Consider the following 20,331-nt stretch of genomic DNA (forward strand, 5'->3'; position numbering starts at 1 on the left):
CCCCAAAGGGGGAGTCTCTCCCGGGGAGGTCACACTTGCCTCGACCATTAGGGTGGATGTAGTGGAGCGGACTCACCTCCCTAGCCTCACAGGGTGGGACCCCCACCCCTTGGGGAGAAGGGACGAATTCCCTCAATTTGTCAGACTAGATAATGATTGGACTTATCAAGTGTAGTTACGGTGTGCTAGTGTGGCCCTGTAAGTTAGATAAGGCCTATCATGCCTTGTCTGTCAACTGGGCATAAGTGTACATATGTATAAATGCCATTCCTGGCCTTTTAGTGACTGAACGTAATGCGTCTATGTATGTGGCCTGTGCTTCATATAAGTCTTCTCTCTCCTGTGACTAAGCCTTACTACCATGCCACGTTGTCAGTGATAGGTGTAGGCTAACCTGGTGTAAGCCTCTGTAAGGACATTGCATGGCCCCTCTGAAGCCTGCAGCAATGGTGGTTCTGGAAGCACTGCCCTGTTTTTGTAGTGTATCTGTCATAATCTGTGCTGGTTTGATTATGGCTATGAGTGTTGTGATGGTGGTGATGTCACTAACATTCTAGGTGGAGTGTTGGTGTGGTGATGTCACTGGGGCTCTAGGTGGAATGTTGATGTATGTTTGGTGTGCAGGGTTCTACTGGTGTCAGTTGGACCTAATGTGTTGGGCTGGATGGATGTCCCAGTGCTTTCTCTACTTTACAACTAAGAGAAATAAACCTACATGTAAACTTACCTTCTGGTGTTTCTGATTGGGAAGGAGGCTTAGTTGATATCACTGGCGACGAGGATGGTTCCTGAGCTGCTGGGAAGGGGCAGCTGGTGACAAGCACTGCCTTCCAGGGAGACATCCATCAAAGAGGAAGAAGCTGCAGGCCCGGTGGTACTGCAGTGGTCCAGGGTAGGGCCCAGGAAGGGGATCCTGCCAGTCGGGATGCCAGGTGGACAAAGGAGTGGCTGTGCAGCAGAAGTTGTGGTCTGAGCAGCCCATCGTTGTCCTGCTTTGCTTTGGCTATTGGGGATTAGCCTGAGGTGGCTGGCATTGGAGCAGCGGTGGCAGGAGCCCCGTGTTGGAGGGACCGGAGGTGGCGGCTATTTAATCCTGCATGCCGGGCGGGTGCAGGAGAAGCAGAGGTGTGGCCTTGATTACCCTTCAGGTGCCTGGCGTTTCAGGAGCGGCGAGGGGCCCAACATGGAGAGCCCTGTGAAAGATTGGAGGAGGCTTAATCCAATCTCTGTGTGTGCTGTGCGCCTTGATCGATGCGCACGTTACGGTATGGAGCCAGTCTCTGTATGCAAGGTTTCAGGCAGGCCGGGCGGTGTGCAGTACAGGGCCGTGAAGCGTGAGCAGAGCGGCGGCTTGAGAGTCACCAATCATCTTGGTGTGCCAGCCAGAGGTGTTTCCTCTGTGGAGCTGGCGGCGGAAAAGGTGACGTCGGTTGGAGGTAGGCCGGCGTTGGTGGGCGGAGGACAGGCGTTCCAGTGGGCCCAGCTGGAACGCAACGCCCAGCTGGAACGCAACAACCTCTTGGAACGCAACGTCCACTTGGAACGCGACGTTGCTTGTGAGTGTCTTGCCGGCGCTTGAGTCGGAAGCTATTGTTGTTCCGAGGAGCACAGGAATAATATTGGGACACATGCCATGGTGGCGTGCTCCTCATTTGGACTGGATGGTCCCGGGGTTCATGATTTTTTTCGCACAACTGGAGGTTGCTGAGTGTATGCCTGCAGGAAGACGTTTGTCATGGCAGCTGGTGAGAAGCGTGGTGATCGTGTTTTTAATGGGCATTTACAATCTTTTTGCTGGAAAAACGTGGAAGCTGCATGTAGATGGTGCATGTTCAAGAAGGCTGGTGAAGTGGCGGGCGCTGGATCCGGACCAGTGGGGCATATGTAACATGAAAAAGGAACTAACAAAGGACTAAACAGAGGTATGTGTTTGGTGAGGCTGGTTTTAATGGTTAATGCTGCTTGTATTTATGTTGTGGCCTCCGGGGTGTTAAAATATTAGGGTTAGGTCCTTGGTCAATGTTACTTGTTTGGCCTGTTATGTTAATATTATATTGTTGTGTTTATGTATGTGGCCTGCTGTTCGGACATGTCCTCGGGTTTTTAGTATGGACTCGTGGGTGTGGGGTCCATTGGACATTTTAATGTTTGTTTATGCAATGTTTGCTTTGCAGGTTGGCTGAAGTGGACATGTGGGTGGGGGTTTGGCGCAGGGACATTAGTGCCATGGACTTGATCTGGTTATCGCTTACTGTGGGGTTTTACATGTTGTCCTGCAGTGTTTTGTTTGTCGTGTTCGTAGGGGCATGTCCCCCGGTTATGTGTGGATGATGCCAGTGTTTTTAGGGGCAGTGAGGTGCTGTCTGGTCATGTTCTAGGGGCAGTGAGGTGCTGTCTGGCCATGTTTTAGGTGCAGTGAGGTGCTGTCTGGGTCATTTTTGGGGGCAGTGAGGTGCTGTCTAGCGGGCAGTTAGGTGCTGTCTGGGTCATATTAAGGGGCAGTGAGGTGCTGTCTAGCGGGCAGTGAGGTGCTGTCTGGGTCATTTTAAGGGGCAGTGAGGTGCTGTCTAGCGGCAGTGAGGTGCTGTCTGGGTTTTAAGGACAGTGAAGTGCTGTTTGAGTAAGTTATGGGGACAGTGTGTTGTTATGGAGTTTCTAAGTAGGAACAAAGTTTTGGCTGGAGTTTTTATATTTGTGTTGGACACATACATGGTGGCCACATGTCTGTGTGGGGATTAGATGGTGAGTAGGTTAGTTTTGGTTGCGATGCAAGGGGTCTCCATGGTGGAGGACTTATTGTTGGTTCTTCCATGGTTGTTTTTCATTCAGCGGGTTTGTAGCTGAGTGGGTTCAGGTTCGGGGTAGAGCCTGTGCTTGAGTTATTTTTTTGTATTTTCCATTTAAGATCTTGGTTAGATGTTGGGGTTGTAGCGGTTCGGCTCAGGGGGAGTAGAAAATGGTTTCTGAGCTGTAACTTTTCTGGTGATATTGCACTTGTGATGGGTCTCTACCATGGGTCTAGTGTTGTGTTGTTGAAGAGAGGGGCACATGTCATAATCTGCGCTGGTTTGATTATGGCTATGGGTGTTGTGATGGTGGTGATGTCACTAACATTCTAGGTGGAGTGTTGGTGTGGTGATGTCACTGGGGCTCTAGGTAGAATGTTGATGTATGTTTGGTGTGCAGGGTTCTACTGGTGTCAGTTGGACCTAATGTGCTGGGCTGGATGGATGTCCCAGTGCTTTCTCTACTTTACAACTAAGAGAAATAAACCTACATGTAAACTTACCTTCTGGTGTTCCTGATTGGGAAGGAGGCGTAGTTTATATCAGTATCGCAGTGCGCACTGCACCATTATTCCTGAACCTGCACTGTTTTGGCTTTGTGCCCCATTTTGTGTAATTGTTTTGTAAATTTGTGGTTGTCTCACTTGTCTATTGTATTTGTGGGAGGCCCTCTCTCCAGTGCTATTGGAGGCAAGTACATGGCTTTAAATCCAGACATGCCAGCCCTGCCCTCAATGCATTGCAAGTGGGAATGTGAAAGACTAGCCACAGAAGTAGCTCTTTTCCTGTTTCCATGGCAGCCATGATGGGCGAGCGAGGTACTGATTGGTTACTGGCAGATTCCGTCCTTGTTCCCAGCCACCTGATTGGATAGCAATTGTCTCCCACATGCGATCATTGTATCTGGCATTTCTGGTGAAGCTGCTGATCTCAAGAGTGTGGTTAAAATGGAGCCCCCTTTTGATAATCATTAGCTGGATGAAACGTAGGAATTCGGGGTCCCGTTTATTAATGTATAGTTACAAGGCAGTGCTGGAAAAGAAAAAGGCTGAAATCAATAAGACTAAATGCAACCATCTCCGAACCTGCTGTAGAAATGGAGACCGGATCCACTTCTGGAGATCTGTAGCGGGGGAGACAATAGGGCAGGAGACCGGTTGCCATGTTCAATCCCCCGATTCGCCAAGTCGGGCATGTGGGTACGTCTAACCTATTGTTGCATGGCACTGCTGGGGGAGACAGAGCAGCCACGACCACCTTCTCGATTAATGAAGTGAAGGAGGCATTGGAGTGTCTCTGTGGTGCTAAAGTATGGGTCCAGATGGGTTGCCGTTAGATTTGCTCCGGGACGAGTCCGATGTGTGGGCGCCTGTTATAAACGGGCGTTTGACTGTATTGCCAGCATAGGCAATGTGCCGCAATCTTGATGCGGTGCAATAATAGTGCCCATCTATAGAAACGGGCACCACAAGCTGCCATGCAATTATAGACCGATATCTCTACTTGATGCCCCAGGTAAAGTTTATGCGAAAGTACTGACTACACGACTCCAATAATGGTTCATTGAGAATGGCATTCTAAATCATCTCCAAGCAGGGCTTCTCCCAGGTATCAGCACCATGGACTAGTGTGTACGCTTGAATGCCATTCTCTCTAAGTATGTGTTGGGGAATAAACAAAGGGTTTACACCATTTTTGAGGATCTATGGCAGAGGATAGCTCAGGGGCAGCGTGCTCGCCTTGAAAGCAAGACAATACTGAGCAACACAGGTACGATCCCCGGGTCTGCGCTTAGAAACCTCTGGGTATTAAGCGCTTTATAAATAACCTATCATATCATATCATACAGCATTTGATAGCATCTGTCGTATTAAGCTATGGCATATATTGAGAGAAAAAGGAATCCCTGTGGCTCTTCTAAAAAACATCCAAGCCCTTACTGTGACAATAGGGCCGCTGTGAGGTGGGGGATGTATGGTGAAACTATGGATTACTTTGCTGTAGAGAAGGGGGTAGGGCAGGGGTGTGTGCTGTCCCCCATCCTGTTTTGTCAATACATTCACGTTATCATAGAGGCACTGCTGGTGGCTTGTCTTGACCCTCCAAAGCTGGGAGGGGGCAGATTTTCGGCACTCCTCTATGCAGACGATGCTGTTCTCTTATACATAACTCGAGGGGGCTAAAACATAACTTAGACATTTTTATGGAGAAGGGCCAAGTACTGTCTATGGTCCTCATTCCGAGGTTGGAGGTAGCCATGCCGCTATTAGTGCCATGGCTAACCCCTTACCGCATACCGGGTCCGAGTTCCCTGAATGGGAAATTACCGGGCCATTCCAACCTTGGAGGACCCGTTATTTCCCCATTCAGGGATCCCATCCCCATTCGAGCCCCCATAGGGCTCAATGGGAATGGGGATCAGGCTAACAACGGGCCCGTTGTTAGCATGCTGCTCCTTTAGCGGCTCCCACTAAGGGTGCCTGGTAAAACCAGGTGCCCTTAGAGATACCCGCTAAAGGACCTCGTAATGCAACGGTAAAGGGTTAACGGCACCGGCACCCCTACCGGCGCCGTTAACCCCTTACCGCCAACCTCAGAATGAGGCCCTATGTCACTTAATATTGAGAAGACTAAGGTGATGGTCTTCGCTAGAAGGAACCAGAAGAAACTCAAACTAACCATCTCTGTAGGTGACTATGTGCTAGAGCAGGTGCAGTACTGTGACTATTTGGAGTTAGATTTTCCCAGGATCCCACATGGTCAGCTTGTCTTGTTAAAGCTGCAGCTACTCTAGAAAAATATAGCGGGGGTATACGCTGCCTTTATAATAAAATGGGAAGGGGTACAGTTACCCCTGCTATTAAATTGTATCAGGAACAGGGGAGGGCAGCGGCTTTGTATGGAGCAGAAATCTGGGGTCACTGCTCCTCTGCGGAGCTGATTCGGGCGGACAATGGCTTCCTAAGGAGCCTTCCTATGCTGCCCAAGGGAGCACCTATGGCAAGCCTAAGGTGGGAGTGTGCCGTAAAGCCCATTGGGGAAGTTATAGCCATGAAGCCACTGATGTACTGGGCAAGGATCTGGAGTACCCAAGAACTTGCTAAATTGGAGAGGCACAGCGGGCACGAGCCCTATGCTCTGGCTGCGATTTATTATGTGTGGCGTAGAGAAGTTGGGTATGGGGCTTCTCTGGACTAGCCCGGGGAGTCCAACCCTGAGGGATAAGGTTGGGTTTAGGAGCAAGTACAATCATGCCATAATCAACCAGATGAGAATCTAATGTGAGGCTTTAAGCACCGTGGCGCTGTACATATTACTGAAACAGCTCTACGGGTTTGAACCTTATCTGGACTTGGTAACTCCTGTTTATGCCCGGTGCTTATATATCCAGCTACGCACCAACGCTCTCAAACTAGCAAGCTACACGGCAAGGTGGTCTCCGACTCCTGAGTTGGGCTGTAAGGTCTGTGGCAATCCTGAGGAGTCCATTATGCATTTCTTGTTATTTTGCCCAGGCTACTTACGGCTGAGAAAGTGTTCTCTGCCCCCAGTATTTCGCATAAAGGGTGTCAGATCGTCTACTGAGGCCGTGACCTGTGTAAAAACTCCACAGACCTGAATTTGGTCTACTCTACTGCGAAATGTGTACACAGAGCCTGGTTGCACAAGCTAATCACTGAACATTGCCTATGTAATGGGACTGGCTGGTGAATGTTATACTTCCCTTCGACCATGGTTCTTATTAATTGTAAGCTTATCGATTTTTGATACAGTGAATTTGTACAGAATGCACGGGACTGGTTGGTGAAAGTGTCTGTCCTATAATTGATGAATTATGTATTCCCCTGGTCCATGGCTTATACCAATTGTAATATTACTTATTTTTAACATATGTGACTAAATGAATTTCCTTATGATGCTATGTATGCATGTATGCGATATTTTTTATGCTTTTATGGCTTTTAGCCGAATAAAGTAATGTTCAACACACACATTAGTGTTCCAAAAGCAAGCATTATGTTTACAAGAGATGAAAATAATCGATGAAACTCCATCACATGAACAGAAATGTAGTCAGTAAATTCTCTTCTGATTTCCACATGTCTGATCAAGGTGATGCAGGGATGGCAACTCTGTAAGGTCCCTCCACTGGTGAGGGAGAGCAGCACAAACTGCAGGTTATAGAATCTAATCATCGCGATATAGCTCAGATGGTTAATGTGCAACCTGCAGGTTACAAGTAAGCATTCCAGAAAGATTGCTTCGTGCGTTATTGTGCCTACTACAGAGATGTATGCATGTACTGCACTTTCCTGTCACGGGTAGTCTCCAGCACAGCAGTGTCAGGACCTATATGTGGTGGTCCATGGCTCTGGTTTATTGTGGTGGCCTTAACGGTTAGAACCGTGGCTTCTGGGAGTCATGACAATATTAGCATTTTGGCACCTTCGTGTTGTTGCACTCCTGTTCATAATTGGTCACTAGGGACCCACGTGAGTATTTTAGTACAGGAGGAGTTTCAGAAATTTAGTCCATTCTTAGATGTCCACCATGTAGACTTTTTCTTCCCTTAGGTGCCTGTTTTGGAAGGATTCTCCCAATTCAAGATGGCCGTTGCTTAGACACCCTCTTCCTCTCACAAGACTTGCTAGAGTATTTATGTAGCTGGTGACAGGATGGTGGTGTCTAACAACTCAAGTCCTCCATGTTTTCTGCAGGACTCTTCATTAATTGATTACTTGCTTCCTGAAGCTCAATTCTCCTCCCGTCCATGGTCCCACAAATTTACCCCACAGGGGGGCGGCCCTTTGGAGCAGTCTGCATCCTTCTGTTCTGCCACCGAGTTTTGCTCCCGAGCTGCCTGCAGCTGCAGAGGTCTTACTCTCGCTTTCCTAACACATTGATGCTCGTGTTGCCTTTTATCCTCTTTAGCAACAGCGCCCCCTGCTGCTGGGGCTTACATTTCATGGGGAAATAGTTTACCAGCATTTTCATGGACAGGAGACCCCCCTTTTGTCAAATAATCCTACTGTGGAGTCATTCGGCTCCTTCATCTAACATATGCCATGTGGTAAATCACGGAATATTCTCTTTATATTCAGGCAAGTAGTACATTTAATAATGTGAGTTTTTTATTTTATGAACAGGTCCACTTATTGTCAGCACTGTCTTTTCATTAAGAACCAAAGGAAAGCAAGACACGGAGGAGGCGGTGAGAAGTCACGGTAGGCATCGCGCATTAGCTGTGATCTGCAGTCGCACACATACATGTCTTGTCAACACATGAGAACGCAGACATTCCACTCTCTCACCACATGCACCCACCCGGATCTGAAGCAGAGAAAGTGGGAGGTTTGTTGATTATAAGAGTTAGCTGGTAAAAATCACAACATTTGAATGGTGACGTGGGTGGTAGGAAGAAGAAGCCGGAGAAGAGGGAAAGAAAAAAAGGAAAGGAAGGAAGTCAGAGAATAAGAGATGAGTGGAAGACAGAAAGGAATACGTAATGGATGTCTGTAGGAAGAGCAGGAAGCAGTAAGTGGAAAGGAGGGCGAGAGGCAGAGAAAGGCACAGGTGGAATGCGGCAGAGAGGAAGGCACAGGTGGAATGTGGCATGGAGCAAGGCACAGGTGGAATGTGGCAGGGAGGAAGGCACAGGTGGAATGTGGCAGAGAGGAAGGCACAGGTGGAATGTGGCAGGGAGGAAGGCACAGGTGGAATGTGGCAGAGAGGAAGGCACAGGTGGAATGTGGCATGGAGGAAGGCACAGATGGAATGTGGCAGGGAGGAAGGCACAGGTGGAATGTGGCAGAGAGGAAGGCAGAGATGGAATGCGGCATGGAGGAAGGCACAGATGGAATGCGGCAGGGAGGAAGGCACAGATGGAATGCGGCAGGGAGGAATGCAGAGTTGGAATGCATCAGGGAGGAAGGTGGAGATGGAATGCAGCATGGAGCAAGGCAGAGATGGAATGTGACAGGGAGGAAGGCGGGGATGCATTGCGGCAGGGAGGAAGGCAGAGATGAAATGCGGCAGGAAGGAAGGCGGAGATGGAATTCAGCATGGAGCAAGGCAGAGATGGAATGCGGCAGGGAGGAAGGCGGGGATGCAATGCGGCAGGGAGGAATGCAGAGTTGGAATGCGTCAGGGAGGAAGGCGGAGATGGAATGCGGCATGGAGCAAGGGAGAGATGGAATGCGGCAGGGAGGAAGGCGGGGATGGAATGCGGCAGAGAGGAAGGTGGAGATGGAATGCGTCAGGGAGGAAGGTGGAGATGGAATGCGGCATGGAGCAAGGGAGAGATGGAATGCGGCAGGGAGGAAGGCGGGGATGCAATGCGGCAGGGAGGAAGGCAGAGACGAAATGCAGCAGGGAGGAAGGCAGAGATGGAATGCGGCAGGGAGGAAGGCGGGGATGCCATGCGGCAGGGAGGAAGGCAGAGACGAAATGCAGCAGGGAGGAAGGCAGAGATGGAATGCGGCAGGAAGGAAGTCAGAGATGGAATGCGGCATGGACCAAGGCAGAGATGGAATGCCGCTGAGTGGGAGAGGGAGATGGAGCACGGATTCTGTCAAAGAATTAGAATCTTGGTCCAGCTTTTAAACTGCATTAAAGTTGTCACTGACCCCTGCAGGAGCCCGGCCTGCTCATCACCATTACAGCTGTTCTTAGAGCTACCCCTGAACTCACATTGGTGGTAGCGTGGGCTGAGTCCCATAGAGTAATTAAGGCTTAAAGTAAGCAGTAATAACGTTAATAACATTTTTTTTAAAAACTGCCAACCTAACACTTTAGATGCCATTAAACCAAGGGCCTGCAACCTGCGGCTCTCCAGATGGTTTGGATTATGACTCCCATGATCCCTCACCATTGACCATTGCTGGCAAGGGCTGATGGGAGCTGTAGTCCAAAACATCTCGTGAGCCAAAGGTTGCAGACCCATTCGTTAAGCAGATATTTTCTTAAACACTTTTTGTTCTTTTACAAAGTCGGACCAGTCAAAGCAGATGAGCCCAATCAAGAAAGGGAAGGCAGGAAATAAATGCAAGTTAAACATTAAAGAAGCGCTCGAGCCTTCTAAGGGGGGCAGTGATGTATTTTGTAAAGCCTGAGGGGCTCATTTTAATCAAAATCGTAATTTAACGGTGGGGAGCTGTTACATGCTGACAAACATGTAGGTGGCACCTTACCGCCAAATTGTCGTAATTAGTGCGGCGGGGTGCAAATGTTCAGGGCAAAAAGCAGTGTGCACATGTGTACACCGCCTTTTGCCCTGCACTTTTGCACTCCACTGTGAAAAGTGAGTAAACGCTGCCTGGCACCCGCTTGCCATGCTCACATGTCGGGCAGGGTTTAATTGCAATTGTGAACACTGTGTAGCATGCAGTCGGCGTCTACAATCTATGTCTATGGGAGCCGCCTGCATTTGCACCGGCGTAAAAATGCATGCCCGTGCAAATGCCGGAGCATTTGTATGGCGGAGAGGAAGGAAGGCGGTGTAAACGCAGGTTGCATTCACCCCTCCACCATAGGACAGTGATGTAAGAAACATGTGTCAAAGCCACACGCAAGGCTTTTCGACATGTTTCTACCATTACTTGTCACATGAACATGAGCCCCTGAGCGTCCTGCTTGTTGGAGTGTAGAAAGACAGTTCCATGCTTTAAAGTGTCCTTGGGCCAATTCTTGCAAACAAAGAAATACGAGTTTCTAAATGAAATAGACTATTATCTTTTAATAATTATTTGTCTTAACTGTGGAACATTCGGATAAATCTGATCCCTGGCAGTTGGGGCAAGCTTGAGTAAGTTCCAGCAAGATAAGTGGTCTGCTGCCTTCTCAGCATCCTTATCCCCCTCCTTATCCTCAGCATCATGTCCGGGGTAATTTCCCCCTCCTTATCCTCAGCATCATGTCCGCGGTCATTTCCCCCTCCTTATCCTCAGTATCATGTCCGCGGTCATTTCCCCCTCCTTATCCTCAGCATCATGTCCGCGGTCATTTCCCCCTCCTTATCCTCAGCATCATGTCCGGGGTCATTTCCCCCTCCTTATCCTCTGCATCATGTCATTGGTCATTTCCCCCTCCTTATCCTCAGCATCATGTCATTGGTGATTTCCTCCTCCTTATCCTCAGCATCATGTCAGTGTCCTTTCCCCTCCTTATCCTCAGCATCATGTCATTGGTCCTTTCCCCCTCCTTATCCTCAGCATCATGTCCGCGGTCATTTCCCCCTCCTTATCCTCAGCATCATGTCAGTGGTCCTTTCCCCCTCCTTATCATCAGCATCATGTCCGCGGTCATTTCCCCCTCCTTATCCTCAGCATCATGTCCGCGGTCATTTCCCCCTCCTTATCCTCAGCATCATGTCCGCGGTCATTTCCCCCTCCTTATCCTCAGCATCATGTCCGGGGTCATTTCCCCCTCCTTATCCTCAGCATCATGTCATTGGTCATTTCCCCCTCCTTATCCTCAGCATCATGTCAGTGGTGATTTCCCCCTCCTTATCCTCAGCATCATGTCAGTGTCCTTATCCTCAGCATCATGTCAGTGGTCCTTTCCCCCTCCTTATCCTCAGCATCATGTCCGGGGTCATTTCCCCCTCTTTATCCTCAGCATCATGTCCGGGGTCATTTCCCCCTCCTTATCCTCAGCATCATGTCATTGGTCATTTCCCCCTCCTTATCCTCAGCATCATGTCAGTGGTCCTTTCCCCCTCCTTATCCTCAGCATCATGTCCGCGGTCATTTCCCCCTCCTTATCCTCAGCATCATGTCCGCGGTCATTTCCCCCTCCTTATCCTCAGCATCATGTCCGCGGTCATTTCCCCCTCCTTATCCTCAGCATCATGTCCGGGGTCATTTCCCCCTCCTTATCCTCAGCATCATGTCAGTGGTCCTTTCCCCCTCCTTATCCTCAGCATCATGTCCGCGGTCATTTCCCCCTCCTTATCCTCAGCATCATGTCCGCGGTCATTTCCCCCTCTTTATCCTCAGCATCATGTCCGCGGTCATTTCCCCCTCCTTATCCTCAGCATCATGTCCGGGGTCATTTCCCCCTCCTTATCCTCAGCATCATGTCATTGGTCATTTCCCCCTCCTTATCCTCAGCATCATGTCAGTGGTGATTTCCCCCTCCTTATCCTCAGCATCATGTCAGTGTCCTTATCCTCAGCATCATGTCAGTGGTCCTTTCCCCCTCCTTATCCTCAGCATCATGTCCGGGGTCATTTCCCCCTCTTTATCCTCAGCATCATGTCCGGGGTCATTTCCCCCTCCTTATCCTCAGCATCATGTCATTGGTCATTTCCCCCTCCTTATCCTCAGCATCATGTCAGTGGTGATTTCCCCCTCATTATCCTCAGCATCATGTCAGTGTCCTTTCCCCCTCCTTATCCTCAGCATCATGTCAGTGGTCCTTTCCCCCTGCTTATCCTCAGCATCATGTCAGTGTCCTTTCCCCCTCCTTATCCTCAGCATCATGTCAGTGGTCCTTTCCCCCTCCTTATCATCAGCATCATGTCAGTGGTCCTTTCCCCCTCCTTATCCTCAGCATCATGTCAGTGGTCATTTCCCCTCCTTATCCTCAGCATCATGTCAGTGGTCCTTTCCCCCTCCTTATCCTCAGCATCATGTCCGGGGTCATTTCCCCCTCCTTATCCTCAGCATCATGTCTGTGGTGATTTCCCCCTCCTTATCCTCAGCCTCATGTCATTGGTGATTTCCTCTCCTTATCCTCAGCATCATGTCCGGGGTCATTTCCCCCTCCTTATCCTCAGCATCATGTCTGTGGTGATTTCCCCCTCCTTATCCTCAGCATCATGTCCGGGGTCATTTCCCCCTCCTTATCCTCAGCATCATGTCTGTGGTGATTTCCCCCTCCTTATCCTCAGCATCATGTCAGTGGTCCTTTCCCCCTCCTTATCCTCAGCATCATGTCCGGGGTCATTTCCCCCTCCTTATCCTCAGCATCATGTCTGTGGTGATTTCCCCTTCCTTATCCTCAGCATCATGTCAGTGGTCCTTTCCCCCCTCCTTATCCTCAGCATCATGTTAGTGGTCCTTTCCCCCTCCTTATCCACAGCATCATGTCAGTGGTCATTTCCCCCTCCTTATCCTCAGCATCATGTTTGGGGTCATTTCCCCCTCCTTATCCTCAGCATCATGTCTGTGGTGATTTCCCCCTCCTTATCCTCAGCCTCATGTCATTAGTGATTTCCCCCTCCTTATCCTCAGCATCATGTCTGTGGTGATTTCCCCCTCCTTATCCTCAGCCTCATGTCTGTGGTGATTTCCCCCTCCTTATCCTCAGCCTCATGTCAGTGGTGATGTCCCCCTCCTTATCCCCAGCATCATGTCTGTGGTGATTTCCCCCTCCTTATCCTCAGCCTCATGTCAGTGGTGATTTTCCCCTCCTTATCCTCAGCATCATGTCTGTGGTGATTTCCCCCTCCTTATCCTCAGCATCATGTCTGTGGTGATTTCCCCCTCCTTATCCTCAGCATCATGTCTGGGGTCATTTCCCCCTCCTTATCCTCAGCATCATGTCCGGGGTCATTTCCCCCTCCTTATCCTCAGCATCATGTCATTGGTCATTTCCCCCTCCTTATCCTCAGCATCATGTCAGTGGTGATTTCCCCCTCCTTATCCTCAGCATCATGTCAGTGTCCTTTCCCCCTCCTTATCCTCAGCATCATGTCAGTGGTCCTTTCCCCCTCCTTATCCTCAGCATCATGTCAGTGGTCCTTTCCCCCTCCTTATCCTCAGCATCATGTCAGTGGTCCTTTCCCCCTCCTTATCCTCAGCATCATGTCAGTGGTCATTTCCCCTCCTTATCCTCAGCATCATGTCAGTGGTCCTTTCCCCCTCCTTATCCTCAGCATCATGTCCGGGGTCATTTCCCCCTCCTTATCCTCAGCATCATGTATGTGGTGATTTCCCCCTCCTTATCCTCAGCCTCATGTCATTGGTGATTTCCTCTCCTTATCCTCAGCATCATGTCCGGGGTCATTTCCCCCTCCTTATCCTCAGCATCATGTCTGTGGTGATTTCCCCCTCCTTATCCTCAGCATCATGTCCGGGGTCATTTCCCCCTCCTTATCCTCAGCATCATGTCTGTGGTGATTTCCCCCTCCTTATCCTCAGCATCATGTCAGTGGTCCTTTCCCCCTCCTTATCCTCAGCATCATGTCCGGGGTCATTTCCCCCTCCTTATCCTCAGCATCATGTCCGGGGCCATTTCCCCCTCCTTATCCTCAGCATCATGTCTGTGGTGATTTCCCCCTCCTTATCCTCAGCATCATGTCAGTGGTCCTTTCCCCCTCCTTATCCTCAGCATCATGTCATTGGTCCTTTCCCCCTCCTTATCCTCAGCATCATGTCCGGGGTCATTTCACCCTCCTTATCCTCAGCATCATGTCTGTGGTGATTTCCCCCTCCTTATCCTCAGCATCATGTCAGTGGTCCTTTCCCCCTCCTTATCCTCAGCATCATGTCTGGGGTCATTTCCCCTCCTTATCCTCAGCATCATGTAATTGGTGATGTCCCCCCTCCTTATCCTCGGCCTCATGTCAGTGGTCATTTCCCCTCCTTATCCTCAGCATCATGTCAGTGGTCCTTTCCCCCTCCTTATCCTCAGCATCATGTCAGTGGTCCTTTCCCCCTCCTTATCCTCAGCATCACGTCAGTGGTAATTTCCCCCTCCTTATCCTCAGCATCATGTCCGGTGTCATTTCCCCCTCCTTATCCTCAGCATCATGTCCGGGGTCATTTCCCCGTCCTTATCCTCAGCATCATGTCTGTGGTGATTTCCCCTCCTTATCCTCAGCATCATGTCAGTGGTCATTTCCCCCTCCTTATCCTCAGCATCATGTCAGTGGTCCTTTCCCCCTCCTTATCCTCAGCATCATGTCAGTGGTCATTTCCCCCTCCTTATCCTCTGCATCATGTCTGTGGTGATTTCCCCTCCTTATCCTCAGCATCATGTCAGTGGTCCTTTCCCCCGCCTTATCCTCAGCATCATGTCAGTGGTCCTTTCCCCCTCGTTATCCTCAGCATCATGTCCGGGGTCATTTCCCCCTCCTTATCTTCAGCATCATGTCCGGGGTCATTTCCCCCTCCTTATCCTCAGCATCAGGCCAGTGGTCCTTTCCCCCTCCTTATCGTCAGCATCATGTCCGGGGTCATTTCCCCCTCCTTATCTTCAGCATCATGTCCGGGGTCATTTCCCCCTCCTTATCCTCAGCATCATGTCCGGGGTCATTTCCCCCTCCTTATCCTCAGCATCATGTCAGTGGTCCTTTCCCCCTCCTTATCCTCAGCATCATGTCCGGGGTCATTTCCCCCTCCTTATCTTCAGCATCATGTCCGGGTCATTTCCCCCTCCTTATCCTCAGCATCATGTCCGGGGTCATTTCCCCTCCTTATTCCCAGCATCATGTCAGTGGTCCTTTCCCCCTCCTTATCCTCAGCATCATGTCAGTGGTCATTTCCCCTCCTTATCCTCAGCATCATGCCAGTGGTCCTTTCCCCCTCCTTATCCTCAGCATCATGTCAGTGGTCCTTTCCCCCTCCTTATCCTCAGCATCATGCCAGTGGTCCTTTCCCCCTCCTTATCCTCAGCATCATGTCAGTGGTCCTTTCCCCCTCCTTATCCTCTCAGCATCATGTCAGTGGTCCTTTCCCCCTCCTTATCCTCAGCATCATGTCAGTGGTGATTTCCCCCCCTTATCCTCAGCATCATGTCATTAGTGATTTCCCCCTCCTTATCCTCAGCATCATGTCAGTGGTCCTTTCCCCCTCCTCATCTTCCCCATCATGTGCATGTCCTCACAGTGTTTCTAATGTCACTGAGAAGGACCCTCTCAATATCTGGCCCCTCATCTTGCAGGGCTTGTAGATTAGACCCTCACAGCAGATCATTTCTTCCTCTCTCTCCTGACACTGTCACTATAGAGCCTCCCCTTTGCTGATTTCCCCCTCCTTATCCTATCCTCAGCATCATGTCAGGGGTCATTTCCCCCTCCTCATCTTCCCCATCATGCGCATGGCCTCACAGTGTTTCTAACGTCACTGAGAAGGACCCTCTCAATATCTGGCTCCTCATCTTGCCAGGCTTGTAGATTAGACCCTCACAGCAGATCATTTATTCCTCTCTCTCCTGACACTCTTACTATAGAGCCTCCCATTTGGTGGTTTCCCAGAGGCCCTGCAGAGATTCCTACAATCCTTCCCTGTGAGGAGAATGGTGTCTGAAGCGTTCTGGTGTATCCGGCCTGTGTCAGTGGTCAGTCGAAGGTCAGTGTGTCTTGAGTGGCGCGTCTGCCGCCATGATCGAGGAGGGGCAGGGAGCATAGGGGTGCAATAAGGGAAGTGGGAAGGATGCTTGAAAGTTTGATATGATGCAGTTTATAATATGGATTCACAGTATTGAGAGCAAAAGGAAGACACTAAAGCCTAAGATAAAGAGAGAGACGCTGGCAAAAAAGCCATGTAAGGAGAAGGCAGGATGGAGTGAGAGAGGACAGAGGGCACTAGCCTGTCCCATGATCCGGCTGCTTCAGGACCCTATATTATTTCCCAAGATCTGAAAACCCATTGTATGAGGCTGCACTAACACTCCTCTGTTTCAATAATTGGTGTACTGTTTTTTTCTCCCTTTCTTTTTCTGTTTATTGTATTTCTATTCTTTCTGTCAGCCAATGCTCCTTTCCCACGCGATTATGGAAAGATGGCTTCTTTCTTGCTGCTGGCACGTATAGTTTGTGGTGATGTTCCCGGTGGGGTCAGATGGCCTCGGTACAGCCGCCATCCCCTGCACCCTCTCAATGGAGAATGACCACCGTAGGGAGTAATGTGCCACATTTGCCCGTGGTCTTGAATGCTGACCAGTCTGGACACCAGCTGTTCTTGCAGGCATGGGAAGTTGGGTAAAGGCCCAAATGCTTGGTATTCATGTCCTGCGAGTGGAAATCATAGATATTTACTTTTTATGACAGGTGGCAAGATGACCAAGCCTGAAGAGTCATTGAGCATAAAGAGAGAGGAAGACCTCCACTTAATCCACCCTCCGGATACAGAAGAGAGAGAGAGAAAGGAAGACGGTCGCTGCTCAGGAGAATGCAAAGGTACAGTGGGCCTCATTACGACCCTGGCGGAAAGTTACCGCCAGGGCCGTGACTTTACCGCCATGGTGCTAACTACGTTAACACCATGGCGGTAAGGGGATTTACCGCCCCATTCCGACCTTGGCGGGGCGGTAAATCCCCAATCCCCATTTACCCTTCCCCATTCCCATTTTTGCCCCATAGGGCATAATGGGAGTGGGGAAGGCGTTAATTACGCCACCGTAAATTACGGTGGCGTAATTAACACCAAGTTCCCTTACCGCCATGGATTTTTACACCCGCTAGAAGCAGGTGTAAAATCCGCCATGGCGGAAAGGGAACTCGTGATTGGCGGTAAGGGGTCGGCGCAGCTAACGATGGCGCTAACCCCTTACCGCCAGGGTCGTAATGAGGCCCAGTGTCTATACTACTGACATTCAACATATATAGCAAGCACCCCCGCCCTCCTCTGCTCCAGTCCCCAAAGGGGGATCACATACAAACCTCAGAATTATACCAGCAAAGTGGTTATCATTTTAACTTACTCTGTTGTGTTATTTAAGGTCAATAGAAAATTGATAACAGAACACTCGGCTGTAACCTTGTACTGCAAGCAGTAGCTGCATTTGTAGAGCGCTACTCACTGGGACGTTCAGTGCTTAATATGAGACACTCGCTCTTCTATTTTGAAGGAATGTTTTAAACAATATTAACTATACTAAAAAAGATTAAAACTGTAACATTTGAAATTCAAATATGTGAGTGCTTTTCGAGTATGATATTGGTTTAAATGTTTCTTTTTAGTTGGTTAAAGCTCACAATCCTTACTTTCTGACACTTGTTCTTCATGATTTATTTGAGTTTAGATGAAGACCCAGATTCTATTATTGTTGGTCCTCGTGCTGAGGAAGCAGGAAGAAGGATCTTGAATCCAGAGTTGGGTGAGTTAACAATGACCCTTGGAAATTCTTTGTTGGCAGGGGACTTTCATTCAAGTTTAATCTGATACTGAATGGGTGACTTTCTGGTCTGCCTGGGTTGACTTTCACCTCTTCATGGTCCGAGTGTTTCAGTCTTGGGGTTGGTCATTTCTCCTCTCACCGTGGTAGCAGTGCCTTGGTTTGCTGCATCTCCTATGTTAGACTGGTGGTGGTCTCTTTTCTTACCATGGTACATATTTCTCACCCAAGTGCTAAATTCCCTCTACCTTAGAGCCCTCCAGCTCTTTTGCTATATTTTGGGACTTTGAACATTTCATTTTCAATGTGTTTTACTTTTGTGTTCTTTGGTTATGGAGTTTTAAAACATCTCCATAGGCATCATCTTTTTCTTGCGTGTCACACAGCACCTTCAGTGCAGTGGCACAGGGGTGTCTTTCAGACTCCTCAAGGTTTAAAGACCTTCCCTGGGACTGACTACTGTCTCCCAGAGCATGTAAAGTTACATTGACTTTACTAGTCTTTTTATATTTACAGACCCAGCACACACTATCTTCCTATAGAGTGCTGGAGGGGTTGCCTAGCTTCCCCTGAGTCTAAACACTCATGTAACAGTCAAATGTTACCCTTTCCCACTTGAAATGGCTGGTAGCAGTGGTTTTAAACAAACTACCATGATTTTTCCCGACCGCGCACACTGGTAGCTAAAAATCGGGTCAGCCATGTTTTCCAATATGGCGCCCAAGACATATCTGTAAAAAACAGACTCCGGTCAACTTTTTTCGCCATTTCTTTTTGGAAAGGTCATTCTTGTGTTTGTCTCTGCGCGCCAAACCAGGTTTGGTCCCTTTGTTCGTTGGCCTTTGGCGGGCTTCACTGCTGAAGCACTCCTCTAGCGCCTGAGTGTCTGGGGGTGGACAGGATGTGAGGGAGGTGCCCGAAACTCCCTGTGCTTAGTCTCCTAGGAGACCTGAATGCACTCTGGCATGATTGGCCGGCTGGCTGTCCGGCAAGGACAGCCCCCCTGCTGTGTGAGTGACAGCTAGGTTGTAATGAATGGGGGAAACTGTTTAAAAGCATGTCTCTAGGACTTGGAAAGCAGAGTTGACCACTGGAACGAAAGAACCGAAGACGAGCTGAAGGAAGACGACTGCTGCAACACCTGGTCCACCGGTGAAGCCCTGCTGCAGGTCCGAATTGTATGAAACTCCATCGACAGAGAAGCCCTTCAAGGTTAATTTCTTCCCTTGAGTTTGGTGGGAACAACCAACTTGCAAGCCACCTGGACACCGTCCCCATCCTGGTCGAAATTTCTTCAGAGTGCTGTTGAAAACCGGATAGCCAGTGGGAACGAAACCAGTTTGTGGACTTTAAGGCACTCACACCTTAAACCAACGTTTTGCCAAGCTGGTGGCCTCTTCCCATGGCAGTGCAGGAAACTCCCGACGTCCTCCTTCTTGTCCCGATGACTGAAGCTCAGGAACAGCGAGATCTGCAGGAACTGCCAGGAACAACTGCCTCAGCTACAGCTTTTCTTCACTTACAAGGTACTCTGTAAGTGCGGTGCAGAACTCTGTTCGGCCGCGGTGAAAGTTTGTGAAACTTTCCCCACTTTGAAGGCTTGTCCTTCCCTAAACCAAGACTTAACCGTTTACTACCAGAACTGTGCTATCCTATACAAGACTGAACCATTGACTTTGGCCCAGGCCTATTGAATTGAATTGCTGGTTGTAGTGTACTGAAACCCTTTGCGCTGCCTATGAAAGTATGTGTGCTGTTGATTCTTACAACCTTGGGCCTCATTACGACCCCAGCGCTGACGGAATGAAGGGGGCCGGTACGGGACCGGTCCCCTTCATTCCGTCAGGGCTGATTACCAGATTTCCTTTGCGGGACTGGATCAGACGTCTGGTAAAATCAGACATCTTTTTCGGGTCCCGCGAGGGGAAGAGGGTGATAACAATGGGACACTTGTAATGTGCCCGTTGTTACCTCCCTCCCCATTCCCATTGAGCCCTATGGGGGCTCAAATGGGAATGGGGAATGGTTCCTGCAAGGAGGATTTACCGGGTCCTCCTATGTCATAATGACCCGGTAAGTCCCCATTGCAGGAACACGGTAATGGAGCCCGGTTTGAGGCAGCCATGGTGCTACTAGCACCATGGCTACCTCCAAACTTGTAATGAGGCCCCTTGTGTTTTTGCCCCTTTTTAAAGTAACTGAAATGCCATTTTGCTCCCACTTCAGGGGAGTTGAACTTGTTCAGAAACTGATTGGTTGTGTATTGTAGTATACTAGATGGTGATATTGAGCTGCTCTTACTAGTGGAATGTTTTCCAACTGACTGTGTAAATAAATGTATATTCTTTTACTCAGAAACCTTGAGTCAGTGTTTGTTTGAATCATAGTAATTGCTGTCCTTTGTGTAACTATTTGTACTGCTCACTTGCTCTTGAGATAAGTCTGGCTGCTCAGTCACTGCTACCACATTACTGTCTAGTAC

The 20,331-nt window shown here is 49.3% G+C and overlaps 1 pseudogene; it reads left to right on the forward strand.

Annotated features, from left to right (window-relative positions):
• LOC138487583 (zinc finger protein 850-like) overlaps nucleotides 1-20,331 on the forward strand; it is a 673,452-nt pseudogene that overhangs the window by 251,855 nt on the left and 401,266 nt on the right.

Source organism: Ambystoma mexicanum, chromosome 9 (assembly GCF_040938575.1).
Source record: "Ambystoma mexicanum isolate Mex_15411 chromosome 9, UKY_AmexF1_1, whole genome shotgun sequence".
Classification (NCBI taxonomy): Eukaryota; Metazoa; Chordata; class Amphibia; order Caudata; family Ambystomatidae; genus Ambystoma; species Ambystoma mexicanum.